The sequence below is a fragment of the Crotalus tigris genome, unplaced genomic scaffold, assembly GCF_016545835.1.
Source record: "Crotalus tigris isolate CLP2741 ecotype Arizona unplaced genomic scaffold, ASM1654583v1 scf7180000018048.2368360, whole genome shotgun sequence".
Classification (NCBI taxonomy): Eukaryota; Metazoa; Chordata; class Lepidosauria; order Squamata; family Viperidae; genus Crotalus; species Crotalus tigris.
The window spans coordinates 323251-336989 of NW_024096794.1; the positions used below are offsets into that span (position 1 = coordinate 323251).

Here is a 13739-nt window from a genome sequence, read left to right on the forward strand (position 1 = left end):
AAATTCTCCTGAGGTGAGAACAATAGAAAAGCAAGGGGACTAGTGTAGTCATCCCCTAAAAAGGTAAAAGGTAAAGTCTCCTTTGAACCAAACTAATCTGGTGACTTTATGGACATATCTATCAGTTTTCTTGGCCTTAGTACACTTCTACATTCTTCTAGGTTTCTTTTTAACCATCCAATCTATGGCATAGCCCTAGCATTCATTTTCTCCCATGCAAATACTTGTATTTGCTTATTATCTCTGCTTAGTTTCAGTCCAGACAAAATCAGTCAAGTGTTGCATTTGCTTATGTTAATAAGCAGGAACAAGGAACATAACTAAAATTTTGCATTCCAATAAGAGCCAAAATAGGTAGAAAAGAATAGAAAACTTGAGACTCTCCCTTGGGCCACATTGGATCATATACTTTGTATATCTGGAGCAGTGTCCTATATCAAAGGATAATGATATACGTGTCCTTGACCCACACTGGAAGACCAGCATAAAACGAAGTTGCAGAAATGATGAAGCTGATCAAGGAAAACATGACAAATACTTTTTAGAAAGACTGGAAACTTTACATAGACATTTTGTTGAAAGAAGAAAAGATTAAAAGGTGGGTTTTGGATTTGGGCATTTAAAAAGAGAAGGGGGTAAAGGGAGAAAAATCAGATGGTAGCTATTTGATAGAAAGGTGGAAGAGGTAATTGGTTTCTTTTTCTCATCATTTGTCCCCTTTTTTCTTATTTTTGATTTCTTTTTGTTTTGTATACTTTTACTGTTTCAAAAAAAATTCTAATTAAAAAAGATATAGCCATTTTTTCCGTTTCAAAGTTGCTTTTGTGCAAAGTATTTAAGCATTGTGTGAATCAATAGCTTTTGAACAGTATTCATATCACATCATAGACACACCCAAAGGAAAATGCTTCCTTTCAAAAGGCCCTGAATGTCTGTTCAAGCAAACAATGAAGCATTTTGGCTAGAAAGGAGTTGGCTGGCTATTTGTCCTCCTTTGAATGGTACATCTGCCTGTAACAAATATGTTGTACTGGATGCAGTTCCACCCTCGTCCTGAATCAGAGCTGGCAATCTGCAAACCAGCCCCTTACCTTTGTGACTGAAGCTCTCCATACCACTATTATTGATGATCAGCAAGATGATTTCTCACTAATCTGAAGCAGAAAACACCTTTATGCCAGGCATAATACAAATGCTAAAGTAGACTTGCCATACTTCAGAAAAACAAAGACACTCTCTTACGTTAAAAAAAAAAAAAACCTTGGGCGGGAGAATGAAATCCAAACCTTGCTCACTGTCCATTTATGTGTGGATTTTTACTGGTAAATAGAATAGAACACTACATAAATGACATACATACATACAGAATTATGCATATACCCACATATATGACACAGAGAAACAACAGTCTATTACAGAATTGGGTAGTCCTGCTAGGAATATTTGGAAACCTCCTCCCAGAGGAGAGGTAAAGTGGGCGTGTGGGATCTCTAACAATGCTTTGAGCTCTAAGCACCTAGCGCAAATGTTAAGGACTCCAAATCTTGGAGACCAAAAAGTGATCCCGCTCCCTCAAAGAGAAGCGCTGGTGATTTGGGCAGAAATGAGGAACCTCTGAGGGCAAATTTTCAGCACGTTTAATCACCCTCTTCTATCACCTAGGATGAACGTGGCCCAAGATCAATCAGCAGGTGCCGATTTACGGGGTTGTACAGAGAAAGGGGGAGTCGGGGCGTCCGATACCAATTTTGCAGCAGAGAAGAGACCTGCACTCCGCCTGAACTATCGCAGCCGGCCACGGCGGCGGCGGCGCCTTTAAATTCCCCGCCCACGCCCAAGCCCCAGTGCACCCGCCCGCACATTCTCAGCCAGCTAAACCCCACCTTCGTTAGTCCGGAACTTGGAAGGGCAGCTGCTGCGCTTAAATTCGGAGGCGATGTGCAGGGCGTAGGGAGGGGTTCCGAGGAGCAGAATTGTGGCCTTGCGGAAGCCGGCGTAAGTAGAGTCCAGCGAGCGGCCGTTCTACACAATCCGATTAAGGCTTGGTTTTATGCGGGGAGCGGGGGTCGGTGGAAGGGCACTTGCAGATTCTAGCGCTTTCTCAGCTCCGCTCTTTTTTTTTTTTTTGGTTGCTGCAGGGCCTCGAGATATCGGCTGGGCCAAGTGCCCTGCCCTGATTGAGCGGAGGCTTCCGCTTTATCCCAGGACTGGCCGCAGAATAATCTTGGTAGCCCCCATGTGGGCATCTGGCCAGAGTTGGTCGCCATGCAGATCGTCACCCGACTGCCTCATAGCCGGGTGCCCGAGATTGCGGGCGCGCCTTCCGGCCCAAATTAAGGCTCTAAGAGTCGAGGAACTGAGTAATGCAGCTCAGTCAGTCTTTCCATGAAAGGTGCGCTCGCGGTGCTTTATGTAGGTGTGGGGATGATCTCTTAACCGGGATTACTAGCCGTGGCTCTCTATGTAGCTGGAAGCTAACTGAGTGGCTGCCCAATTAGCAAGTAACACTCCTGGAAGGCCTAACCGGGAATAAGCAGGAGTTGCCTTGAGCTTTCCAAGAGGGGAAGCTTTTCTTAAAGTTATATCGGTCACAACGCCACCCCTAATTTGAGATTTGCTTCAGAGTCAGCCCTGTCAGTTTAGCAATGCAGCAGTGTCTTGCCTGCTCTTCTCTCTGCAGTATTTGTGTGATGAAAACTTGGGTTGGCTGTGCAAAAGGATGGGAGGCCAGTTTGGGACCTGTACCCGCTTGCAGATGATGATGTTCCAGATTCTTTTGAAAAAGGTCTTGGAGGGAAATGTCTTTTTATGCTGCTCCTCAAAATACTGACTTGTACAAATGGATTAATGTAGCCATTTTCAAGTTGGCTTCTTCTGTATATGCTGAGCCTGCAACTCCAAATTCTTGGCCACTATCATGCAAGCCTAGCTCATCCAGTGGCTGCCAGGGTGGGAAAAAATGGTTTTAAATATAAGCCTATTTGATTTGTTTTCTTAATTTATTGGGACACTTCCCCCCCCCCTGCACTCATTGTCCTACAATGAAGGCAGTTGTGGATACAGTAGAATTTATGGTCTATTCATGTTATACTAATTCCTCTCCTGTATCACCAGATTCTGTAGATGGATGTTGATAGACTAGCAATTTTGCAAGATTAAATTTTTAAGCAGTTTTCTCTTACTATCACTTCTGCTTCCCCTTCCTTTCAAAGGATTCTTTCAATTTTACTCAAAATGCCAAGAAAGAGCAAAAATTGGTGCTCTAACTCGCCTGCTATAGACTTTGCAGTAACCAATATTCTTTCATCTCCAATCCATAGCAGAACAAAACCTATTTTTATCTGCTATGTTTTTTACGATGGATGATGTTAAGGTTTTCAATGTTTTTATATTGTAAGCTGCCCAGATACAAGATGGATACAAGATGAGTGGCAAATAAATTCTATAAATATATAAGTCAATTTTTATACATACAGTACACCAATCCATTTCCTTAATGTTTTGTATTTTAGGCTATTTGCAAAAAAAGTTTCAGGAATTTCTATGACAGGTAACAAAAAAAGTGGAAAAGCATGGCATGAACAAGACACAAGGTGTGGTGAGGCAGTGATTCCTGCAAATGAGGCAAATAACTGTCCATATGCCACATGGAGTGGCAACCTTTTTTTTTTATAAAAAACTCCAGTTCTGTAATGATTTGAAGTCAGAAATAAATCTGCTCAACTCCCAGAAACAGCTAACTCTGTGTGATCTCAGTTGTCTAGAATAGTTTCTGAGTTGGCACAGTATTCTTGTATGGAAATGCCCATAATACGCATGTGTCACCTTATGGTCTGGATTGCAGATCTTCATTTCCATAAAGTGTACTATAAATCTTCCTGATGGGTACAATCTGTTGCTTGGTTGCAACTATATTTCTTTCATCGGTAGATGCCTTTGTTCTTATCTATGAACTCTAGCTTAGGAATACCTATTAGCCAAAATATGCTTCGTGTAACTTACCACTTCCTTGCTGAAAAGACTCATTCTGACCTGGAGCATGGAAAGAAACTAAAAGATTAGAGTAAGATGGAAGGTAAAGCAGCAACACCATACCTCTGTGTATCTGTGGGATGGTAGAGTTGGATGGTTATTTTAATGTCATTTGCTCACCGATCAAGGTGAGTCCTGATTTAATCTGTTTGCTGTTCTAATTCTGGGATGACTTCCAGATTTAAAGTGAAGCAATAATATTAATGAGAATGAGATGGAGGCTCTAGACTTACATACAGAGAGAAATCTGTCTTTACTGTCTACCTCCCGGGCCAATTTCTTTGCCAAGAAAATAGAAATACTATATTCAAAGTAGGCTATGCAGTTCGATGTTGCATTTATAATATTGCTTCCCCCTCCCAGTGGCCCATATAGAATTCTTTATTGGCCAAGTGTGATTGGACACACAAGGAATTTGTCTCTGGTGTATCAGCTCTCAGTGTACATACAAGCAACAAGTGATAAATCATGATCATAATCATAAAATACAATCAAAAATCATAAGATGCAACATTCAAGTGATAGTCATAGGATACTAAATAAGCAATCAATATAATTTATAATAATAATAGTAAAGTTGGAAGGGACCTTGGAGGTCATCTAGTCCAACCCCCTGGCTGTCCAGTCTCTTCTTAAAAACCTCCAGTGTTGGAGTATTCACCGCTTCTGGAGGCAGGTTGTTCCACTGGTTAATTGTTCTAACTGTCAGGAAGTTTCTCCTTAGTTCTAGGTTGCTTCTCTCCTTGCTTAGTTTCCACCCATTGCATCTTGTCCTGCCTTCAGGCGCCTTGGAAAATAGCTTGATACCCTCTTCTTTGTGGCAGCCTCTGAGATATTGGAACACTGCTATCATGTCCCCTCTCATCCTTCTCTTCATTAAACTAGACATACTCAATTCCAGCAACCAGTCCCCTAATCATCTTTGTTGCTCTTCTCTGTACTCTTTCTAGAGTCTCAACATCTTTTTTACATCGTGGTGACCAAAACTGGATGCAGTATTCCAAGTGTGGCCTTACCAAGGCATTGTAAAGTGGTATTAACACTTCACGTGATCTTGATTCTATCCCTCTGTTAATGCAGCCTAGCACTATGTTGGCCTTTTTGGCAGCTGCAGCACACTACTGGCTCATATTTAGGTGATTGTCCACTAGGACTCCGAGGTCCCTTTCACAGTTACTACTATTGAGCAAGGTACCCCCTATACTATACCTGTGCATTTGGTTTTTCTTGTCTAAATGTAGAACCTGGCTTTTTTCACCATTGAATTTCATTTTGTTAGATAGCGCCCAGTGTTCAAGTCTATATTTATATTCAGGTTTCTTGTTTTTCCTTTTTCTCACTGATTTTTTAGTTCAATGGAGTGATAAGAATGGTAATAATAGGCAGAAGAGAAATTGAGATTAACAACAAGCTTCTTAAGATGTCAGTCTGCTCCATTTGGATTTCTTCCAGATCTGCTGGAACTATCAACTTCCAGAAATTCTAGTCCAGGGGTGTCAAATTTGCAACGTCACATGATGTGTCGCGCCGTATTGAGATTTTTTCCCCATTGCCGGCAATAGGGTAGACACAGTTTTGGCATGAGGCATCTGGCCTACAGGCTGGCAGTTTGACACCCCTGTTCTAACCAGTGTGGTTAGAATCCTCGATCAGGCCATTTTGGCTGTGAAGCAGTACTAGAAAAAGTAAGCAACAGCTTGTGTTGTACTATAGAAGGTACCTGCTATTAATCCTAAACATTGGCAGGGATCCAAGACCATTGCAAGACCTCAGAGTGATACCAGAGGCACCCAAGACATTTAGCTAGAGGAGAAATGAATGGGATGGGAAAGACCAAGAATTTGATTGACTGACTGACTGACTGATTGATTTTATTTCATTGGTAAGGCCACTCCTCTTGCAATAGTGACTCTGAGTAACTAACACCACTTTAAACACCCAGATACAAATAACAAAAAAAGGAAAGCACCTAGTAAAAAGGCATAAAAGAATACCATAGGTCAAGTCCACCAGCAGTAAGTTAGTCTCGCAGGCTCAACTAATTCTGATGCCATTCTTGGAAAATAGCCAGGTCTTTAGAGACTTCCAGAGGGCTACTAGATTGGGACCAACCTCATCCCAAGTGGTAAGGTATTCCAAAGGACGGATTTTTCTCAGGCAGATGAATTTTACCTAGCTGGTTTTAATTTAGCTTATGTAATAAAGTTAACCCTAAGTAATCAAATAATCAATATTCTTTGGCACAAATATGACTTTTAGGTCGTAAGTGATATAGGTTGCCTATCTAAACAGTTTGTTTAGTTTATAGCCTTGGTGAGGGGTTGTTTACTTATGAGCTATAGAACCTTTGTCATAAGTGACAAACAGCACAAACTTGATTTCCCAAGGCAGTACTGTAAGGCCATAATACAAGTAATAATCAGTATACAGGTCGTCCTCAACTTACAATCATAATTGAGCCCTAAGTTTCCATTGCTAACCAAGACAGTGGTTAAGTGAGTTGCCTTTTTTACGACCTTTTTGCCACCATTGTTAAGCAAATCATTGCAGTTGTTAAATAAATCATATTGTTAAGAGAATCTTGGCTTCCCTCATTGCTTTTCAGAAGCCAACTAGGAAGGTTACAAATAGCAATCACATGACCCCAGAACAGTGCAATTGTCATAAACGCCAGTTGTCAAGCACCAAAATTTTGATCATGTGACTGGGGGAATGCTGCAACTTTTTTTTTTTTATTCTACTGCGCTGAAAAAACTTGAAAGTCATTGCTTCACTTTCTTTTCCCCCTTTATCCTGCACTTCTTTTTTCCCCTCCCCATTTCCTTACTTTTTATTTTTATTTTATATTATGATAATTTAAATAAAATTTACAACTTCCTAATAAACTCTAATGGGGTCCAAATGATGCTCAGAAGAGAGTCTATCAAAATCCCTTGAACCTGGGACATCCCAGTTAAATAAACTACCTGGTACTAGTTGGTTTATAAAAACTATTATGCATGTACATATATGTGAAAAATAACACTTATATACTAAGTTTGGTTGTAATAAAATGCTTATTTTTTTTATTTAGCAAATTAACTCTTTCCATCCCCAAACTATATCCACAGAGGCCTGTTTTCCTGGTTTCCCTTTCTCTGCGTTGCCAAAATTGCAAAATAGACCTTGCAAAAAAGATTTTTTTTTCTCTCTCTCTGCTGGCAATACAGAAGCACCATTTTTTCAATTGAAAATGTTTGGAAATGGAAATGGCAGGAAAGCAAAGCACCTTGCACACCCTGTGTGCAGTAATCTTTTACAAAAAATGCATGGACCAGACATTGCTGGAAAAAGAGAAATGGCTGTCCCGCTTGCACATAATTTGCAAATGTTTAGAAGCTGACTAAGCATTGATGACTCCAGTTGGCATGGTGTCAGGTTTTGGGGATGGTGTTGTGGTACAGAGGATAAAGCTAATGGGAGAGCTGTTTGTGTGAAACTTGCTGAAAGAGTAGGTCCAGATTTTAGAGTTAGGGAAGCACAGTGATTATTTTGGATTTAACCTGCAGACCATGGATGCTAGACTTGGGAAATAGCAGGAGTCTGGGGTATAGTAATATACTGTTCATATCTGCATCTTCCCGGTATCAATCTAAATTGGCATTTCTCATTATATTATCCTGTTAGACCAGCAATCTTCACTCTTAGATATCGGTTAAAGAAATCTCTGTTAGAAGATGACATTTAAGCAAAAATGCTGATATTTTGAGAATCAGATCTTGAATTTCAAAGATTTGAAGAGAGGGAGTTTGGTGGGATTCACATGTAAATAGTGAAATAGTGCCACTTGAATTGAAAATTCACCCATTGATGTCAGAACTTCTTCCTGACAATTCTGCCATAGACAAAGCCATTGGGGAAAAAAAATACAAATCTTTAATGAAACCAAAATTTCAAGGGCAAAAATCCATTCTAATATCTCACTATTAAAATAAGCAAAACAGTTAATACTCTTTCATCTCTTACTTCTTGTTAGGAGACATTGAGTTGGGTTCCTTGTAGCTGCATGGATGAATAACCTGCCATCTCTCCTATCCCTAGCAACATCTCTTTGCTCTTCAAAGCACATTCTAGTAATCTCTATTATCCCACAACCCTGCATATCATAATCCTTTATTCTAGTTCATAGGCTCCTAGCTCAAAGTGTGTTTGTGTGTCTGCTTGCTGTTTACCACCTCAGGAGAGCAATCACTCTTATATGTGATTTAGGAATGAATGATGGGTTGTAAGAGTCCTTGATCTCTAAATATGTGGTTTGAAGATGGCCATCCCAATTCCCCCACTATTTCTCAGTACAGGTAGTCCTCAACTTATAGCAGTTCATTTAGTGCAGACATGTCAAACACAAGGCCCGGAGGCCGGATGCGGCCCGCGAAGTAGTTTCATGTGGCCCGCGAAGCCATCCTGGAAACAGTGAGGGAACAGCCCCCGCTGCCTTGGCCCTGGCCCAGGGCGGCCGGGAACCAATGCACAATTTTGTGGTGGCCATCTATGTTGAAATGCATTCAGTCTTAGCTCCACAAGGCCGTCTGGAAACAGCGAGGAACCAGCCCCTGTCGCGGCGGCTCCACCCGTGGGTGCATGCTGGGGAGGTGTCATCCTTTATGAGGAATGAAGAAATGCACCATCGCCTGGAAGTGGCCAGCAAATGGCCCTCGCCTACTTCACATATCTGGCTTGATGGGCTCTGCCCTGGTTCCACCTCTTTCTGCCAGAGACCCTCAGATCTTTCCCACTCCTGCCCAGGCCCCCACAGGTACCCTTGATGCGAATGATGTAAAGCTGGCCATGCCCACCCAGTAGGCCACACCCACTCCATCCACGCCCATCCAGTAGGCCGCCCCCCCGAGGGCAACCGCAATGCTAATGCGGCCCTCAATGAAATTGATTTTGACACCCCTGATTTAATGATTGTTCGGTTACAATGGCATTGAAACAAGTGACTTATGACCGTTTTTCACACTTATGATCGTTGCAGCATCCCCATAGTCATGTGATCAAAATTCAGGCACTTGGCAACTGACTCATATTTGTGATGGTTGCAGAGTCCCAGGGGCACGTGATCACCTTTTGTGGTACCTTCTGACAAGCAAAGTCAATGGGGAAGCCAGATTCATTTAATAACTGTGTTACTAATTTAACACTTGCAGTGATTCACTTAACAATTGTGGCAAGAAAGAACATGAAATGGGGCAAAACTCATTTAACATATGTCTCACTTAACCACATAGATTTTGGGCTCAATTGTGGTCATAAGTTGCAGTCTACCTATATCTGGTTATTTGTTATCATGGAAATTCTCCCTATTTTTCATTTGTAAGCTTCCTAAGCTTAATTATACTTCTCTGGCATCTTCTCCAGCTATATCTGTTCTTGAGCCAAATAAAAGAAAATTAACCATCATGGTCACTTCACTTTCATCTGTACATTCACTAAACAGAAGCATATCTCATAATGGAGATCTATATGGTTTCCCAGTAATTAGAGGATTGCCTTCTGGTGTTGGTGTTCTTGCTATAACAGCATATTTATGTAAAGCTCACTCCAACAGATTGGTCTCACAATACTTAGCCTATTGAAGTAATAAATGACAAAACTAAAATTAAACATAACAAAGTATATCTTTGCTTCACTTTCAATCTTACTCACAAAGGTGATACTACTAGGAACCTGTTCTGGTCAGTTTTGCTTTCAGAGTTACCAGACCCATTGAGCTCTCACACATAACTGAGCTGATAAACTGCCCCAAATCTTCTTTCTACAACAAATGAACTCTTGTATGACTATTAACTTATAAGTGCTAATGTTTACTATCACTTTCACCTAGCAGAGCACGCAGGACCTAACTTGATAAGCACAATAATGAAAGCTACTAGCCATGATAGGAATTGCACAACGTATTACACTGATATAATTATACAAAAAGTTATCACTTTGCCACTGGAGTTACAAACATCTGAATTGTGAAATCCAGAATAAGCTTGTGCTCATTTTCAGCTACCCATAATTGATATATTATCAAATGTTTATAATTATTCTCAACAATATAACTGGGAGTGTTTCTTTTATAGCATTCTGCCATTATAAAGCTTTAAAAAGAGTATTATGCATCAAAGTCAATATTCAGTAATTAAATTGGAAAAGAGGTAGAAAAGAAATTGTGTAGAGTGGCCAAATTACAATGAACTAACTTCTCCTAATTGTAGTTTGGATGATAGAAATAAAGAGGTTTGTTTCTTAAAGGAGCACAATGTTTTGCAAAATTGCACATTTAAAGAAAAGTTTAGTCAAAGCTAGACATTGTGTCTTAACCACAATGACTATGTTTTTCCTAATAGTTTTTTGTTTGTTTGTTTATACAGGTATCTTCTTCGGTAGAAAGATTGAATAGGGATAATTACAATATTTGTATTTCTTCCTAAGATTAGTACATCTGTAAGGATGGGTGTATGTAAGTCTACACATTACCAGCAGGTTTTTCCAGTTTCCTTTTTCAGTTTTCTGTTTTAATCATTTTTCTTTCTAATTCTGCTTTTTTTTTTTTTTTTTTTTTTGCTTTGAGGTGTTTAATTTAAACATCTGTAGTGGAATTTGAATTGTTCAGGGGTTAATTGGTTCGATGGTATTTCCTTCACTGAATTTGGATTTCTTCACTCTCATGATATGTTCTCTTCTAACCTTCTTCTTGACTTCAATGTGCTTAATGTTGTCAGCTGGATGGATATCGATATGTGGTACAGGTAGTCCTTGACTTACAACAGATCGTTTAGTGACCATTCAAACTTATAACAGCACTGAAAAAAGTGACATGGTCATTTTTCACATTTTCAACCATTGCAGCATCCCCATGATCACATGATCAAAATTTAGATGATTGGCAACTGATTCATATTTATGACTGTTGCAGCATCCTGGGGTCATGTGATCACCTTTTGACAAAAATATAGCATCAACATACAGCTGGGTTTTTTTTTCCTCTCCTATCAATTTGAACGATCAGAGCTGTGTTCTGCAATTTGACAAAGTTCAGTTCTTCCATATTTATCCAGAGGCGGCATTTTGATTGCACAAATCTAAACAACTTACATTACTGGATGGTAGCGAAGAAAGATGAGTCTAACTGCTGCCACCTACTAGTCAATGTTGATTGCTTGGCAACTGGCTCGTATTTATGACTGTTGCAGCATCCTTTTGCAACCTTATGACAAGCAAAGTCAATGGGGAAGTACAATGACTCGCTTAACAAACACGGCAAGAAAGGTTGTAAAATGGGGCAAAACTCACTTAGCAACATCAATTTTGAGCTCAATTGTGGTCATACGTTGAGGACTACCTCTACAGGTTTCTGCAAATTACATTCCACCATATTGATTATGGGAGAGGCACTCTTCATCTGGCTCCTCTGAGGAGACCTGTTCAGTATGATTGAACCTCTGGCATAGATCTTATCTTTTTTGGAGCTCACAAGCCCCACAACTATGTCATGGTATTGCCCACAAGGTGCCTGATACTATTGATAATTTTATGGTACCTGACTCCCAGCAACTTTGGGTGGTTTACAAATTATTTAAAACATGAGAAACAAGACAATGAAAACAAAAGTATTATTTTTCTTCTGCATCAGTATTAGATTGTAGTTGTACTTTTGTTTGTTGGAGCTAGAGGATTGGGGGGGGGCTTTTCATTTTGATCATGGAAATATCATCGGGGTGGGAACTATTGATCCAACTCATTGCTCACATTGCACAGTTGCTTTTTAGGTATTTCTGAAAACAGCTTTTCTGTTCAGGCAATGCTACTAAATAAGGGCTCACCCACAGAGGCTTATTACTATGGCAGAAAGATGCCCCTCTGTTTGCTGAGAACATGTCCTCACAATGGAGCATCCATTTCATGAACATCCACAGCTGAGATGGGCTGAATTTGCTCCAAGGTGTTCTGGCATGAATGTTTTGCCTGGGAAAATGGAAGAAGAGGTCCCATCCAGTAACGAAAGAGGAGTTAACCTGGCAGGTCTCTTGAACCACCTCTTTCTATCCACCCCTTGGCTCTGTGTTGGTTGTGCAGTTATTTGAACTGCAAGGGAGACTGAAATCTGGCTTCTGCAGCCACTTCTTAGTTAGTTAGTTACAGGTAATCCTCACAGATTATAGTTGGGACCAGGAACTTTGTTGCTAAGTGATGCAGTCATTAATTGAAACATATTATTGCACCCAATTTACAAGTCAGTTCTTCTACAGTTGTTAAGCAAATCACCAGGGTTCATTAAGTGTGAGAGCACATGACCACAGTTTGCAACTTCCTGCCAGCTTTCCCACTGACTTAGTTGGAAATTGGCTGTTGGAATATAACAAAGAGCAATCACCTGACCGCAGAATACAAGAACCATGTAAAAACATCCTGGTTGCCAAACACCTAAATCATGATCGCAAGACTGTGGAAATGCTGTGAATTGGTTATTCAGATTAAAAACCAGAGTCCGGCTCATATAAAAAGAATTTATAATGTGTAATTAGAGTTAGACTCGGAAACAGAACTGGTTAAAGATTGTATGATTAAATGGGCTCAGAATATACAGGAACCGATCTCATTGGACTTATGGGAGACAATTTGGACTAGAAATGTTAAATTTACACAAGCTCAAAATTTGAGAGAAAATTTTTATAAAATGTTTTATAGATGGCATTTAGATGCTAAAAAAATTATCCTGTATGTATCCTAATATACAGCCCAAATGTTGGAGATGTGGTAATAATGATGCGACATATTTTCATATTTGGTGGAATTGTAAAAAAGTAAAGGCTTTTTGGATTATGATTTGGTGGAACATTCAAAAGATTTTTAGAAGGAAGATAAAGTTTACTCCTCAACTATTTTTACTGGGTATTTTCGTTGATTTAAATGAAAAAGAAACTATCTTGATGTTGAATTTAGTAACTGCAGCAAGGTTATTAGTAGGTTTATATTGGAAGAAAGATTCTTTGCCTACTTTAGAAGAATGGATATTTAAAGTATCTAGTTTTGCAGAAATGGCAAAAATTTCTGCTTATTTAAAGGATCATACACAAGAAAGATACATCATTGTATGGAGAAGATGGATAGATTATATTCAGAAAAAGTATGGAATTAAAAAGTTTCATTTATTTTATGAATGAATATTATAACAAATATTATAGAGAATTGTCTTATAGGTTATGGAGTTAAAGGTTAATTATGATATTTTCTTTTTTCTTTTTTTTTTCTTTTTTTTCTTTTCTTTTTATTATTAAATTTTGTTATTATTAACCCTGTATTCTGCTCTGGGAAGTGAAGGGAGGGGGGTTGGGAGTGGGGGGGAGGGTAAGAGGGGGGTAAGTATAGTATAAATAATGGTTGTTTATAGGAGTGCGGCCTGGGCACTCCCCTTATGCTGCGTTCATGGGTTTGATAGGGATGAGAGGAGAGAAGGTGTAGAGAGGAAGTAGGGTATTGAGAGGAGAGGGGGAGGGGAAAAGAAAAAAAAAACAAAACACCTAAATCATGATCACAAGACTGTGGAAATGCTGTGACAGCCACAACTTTGAGGACTAGTTGTAAGTCAGTATTTTCAGTGTCATTGTAAGTCTGGTCACTGAATGAGTGGTCAGTAAGGAAGGAGTACCTGTATTTGTGGGCTGTTCATCCAAATA

General features: G+C 39.7%; 1 protein-coding gene across 1 annotated transcript in view; it reads left to right on the forward strand.

Moving 5' to 3' along the window:
- The first annotated feature begins 1838 nt into the window (after nt 1-1838).
- Nucleotides 1839-13739, forward strand: part of CAPN11 (calpain 11) — a 46556-nt gene continuing 34655 nt past the window's right edge. Inside the window, exon 1 of the mRNA XM_039347023.1 lies at nt 1839-1995. The gene's annotated coding sequence lies outside the window, so the exon portion shown is untranslated. The remainder of the gene's footprint in view (nt 1996-13739) is intronic.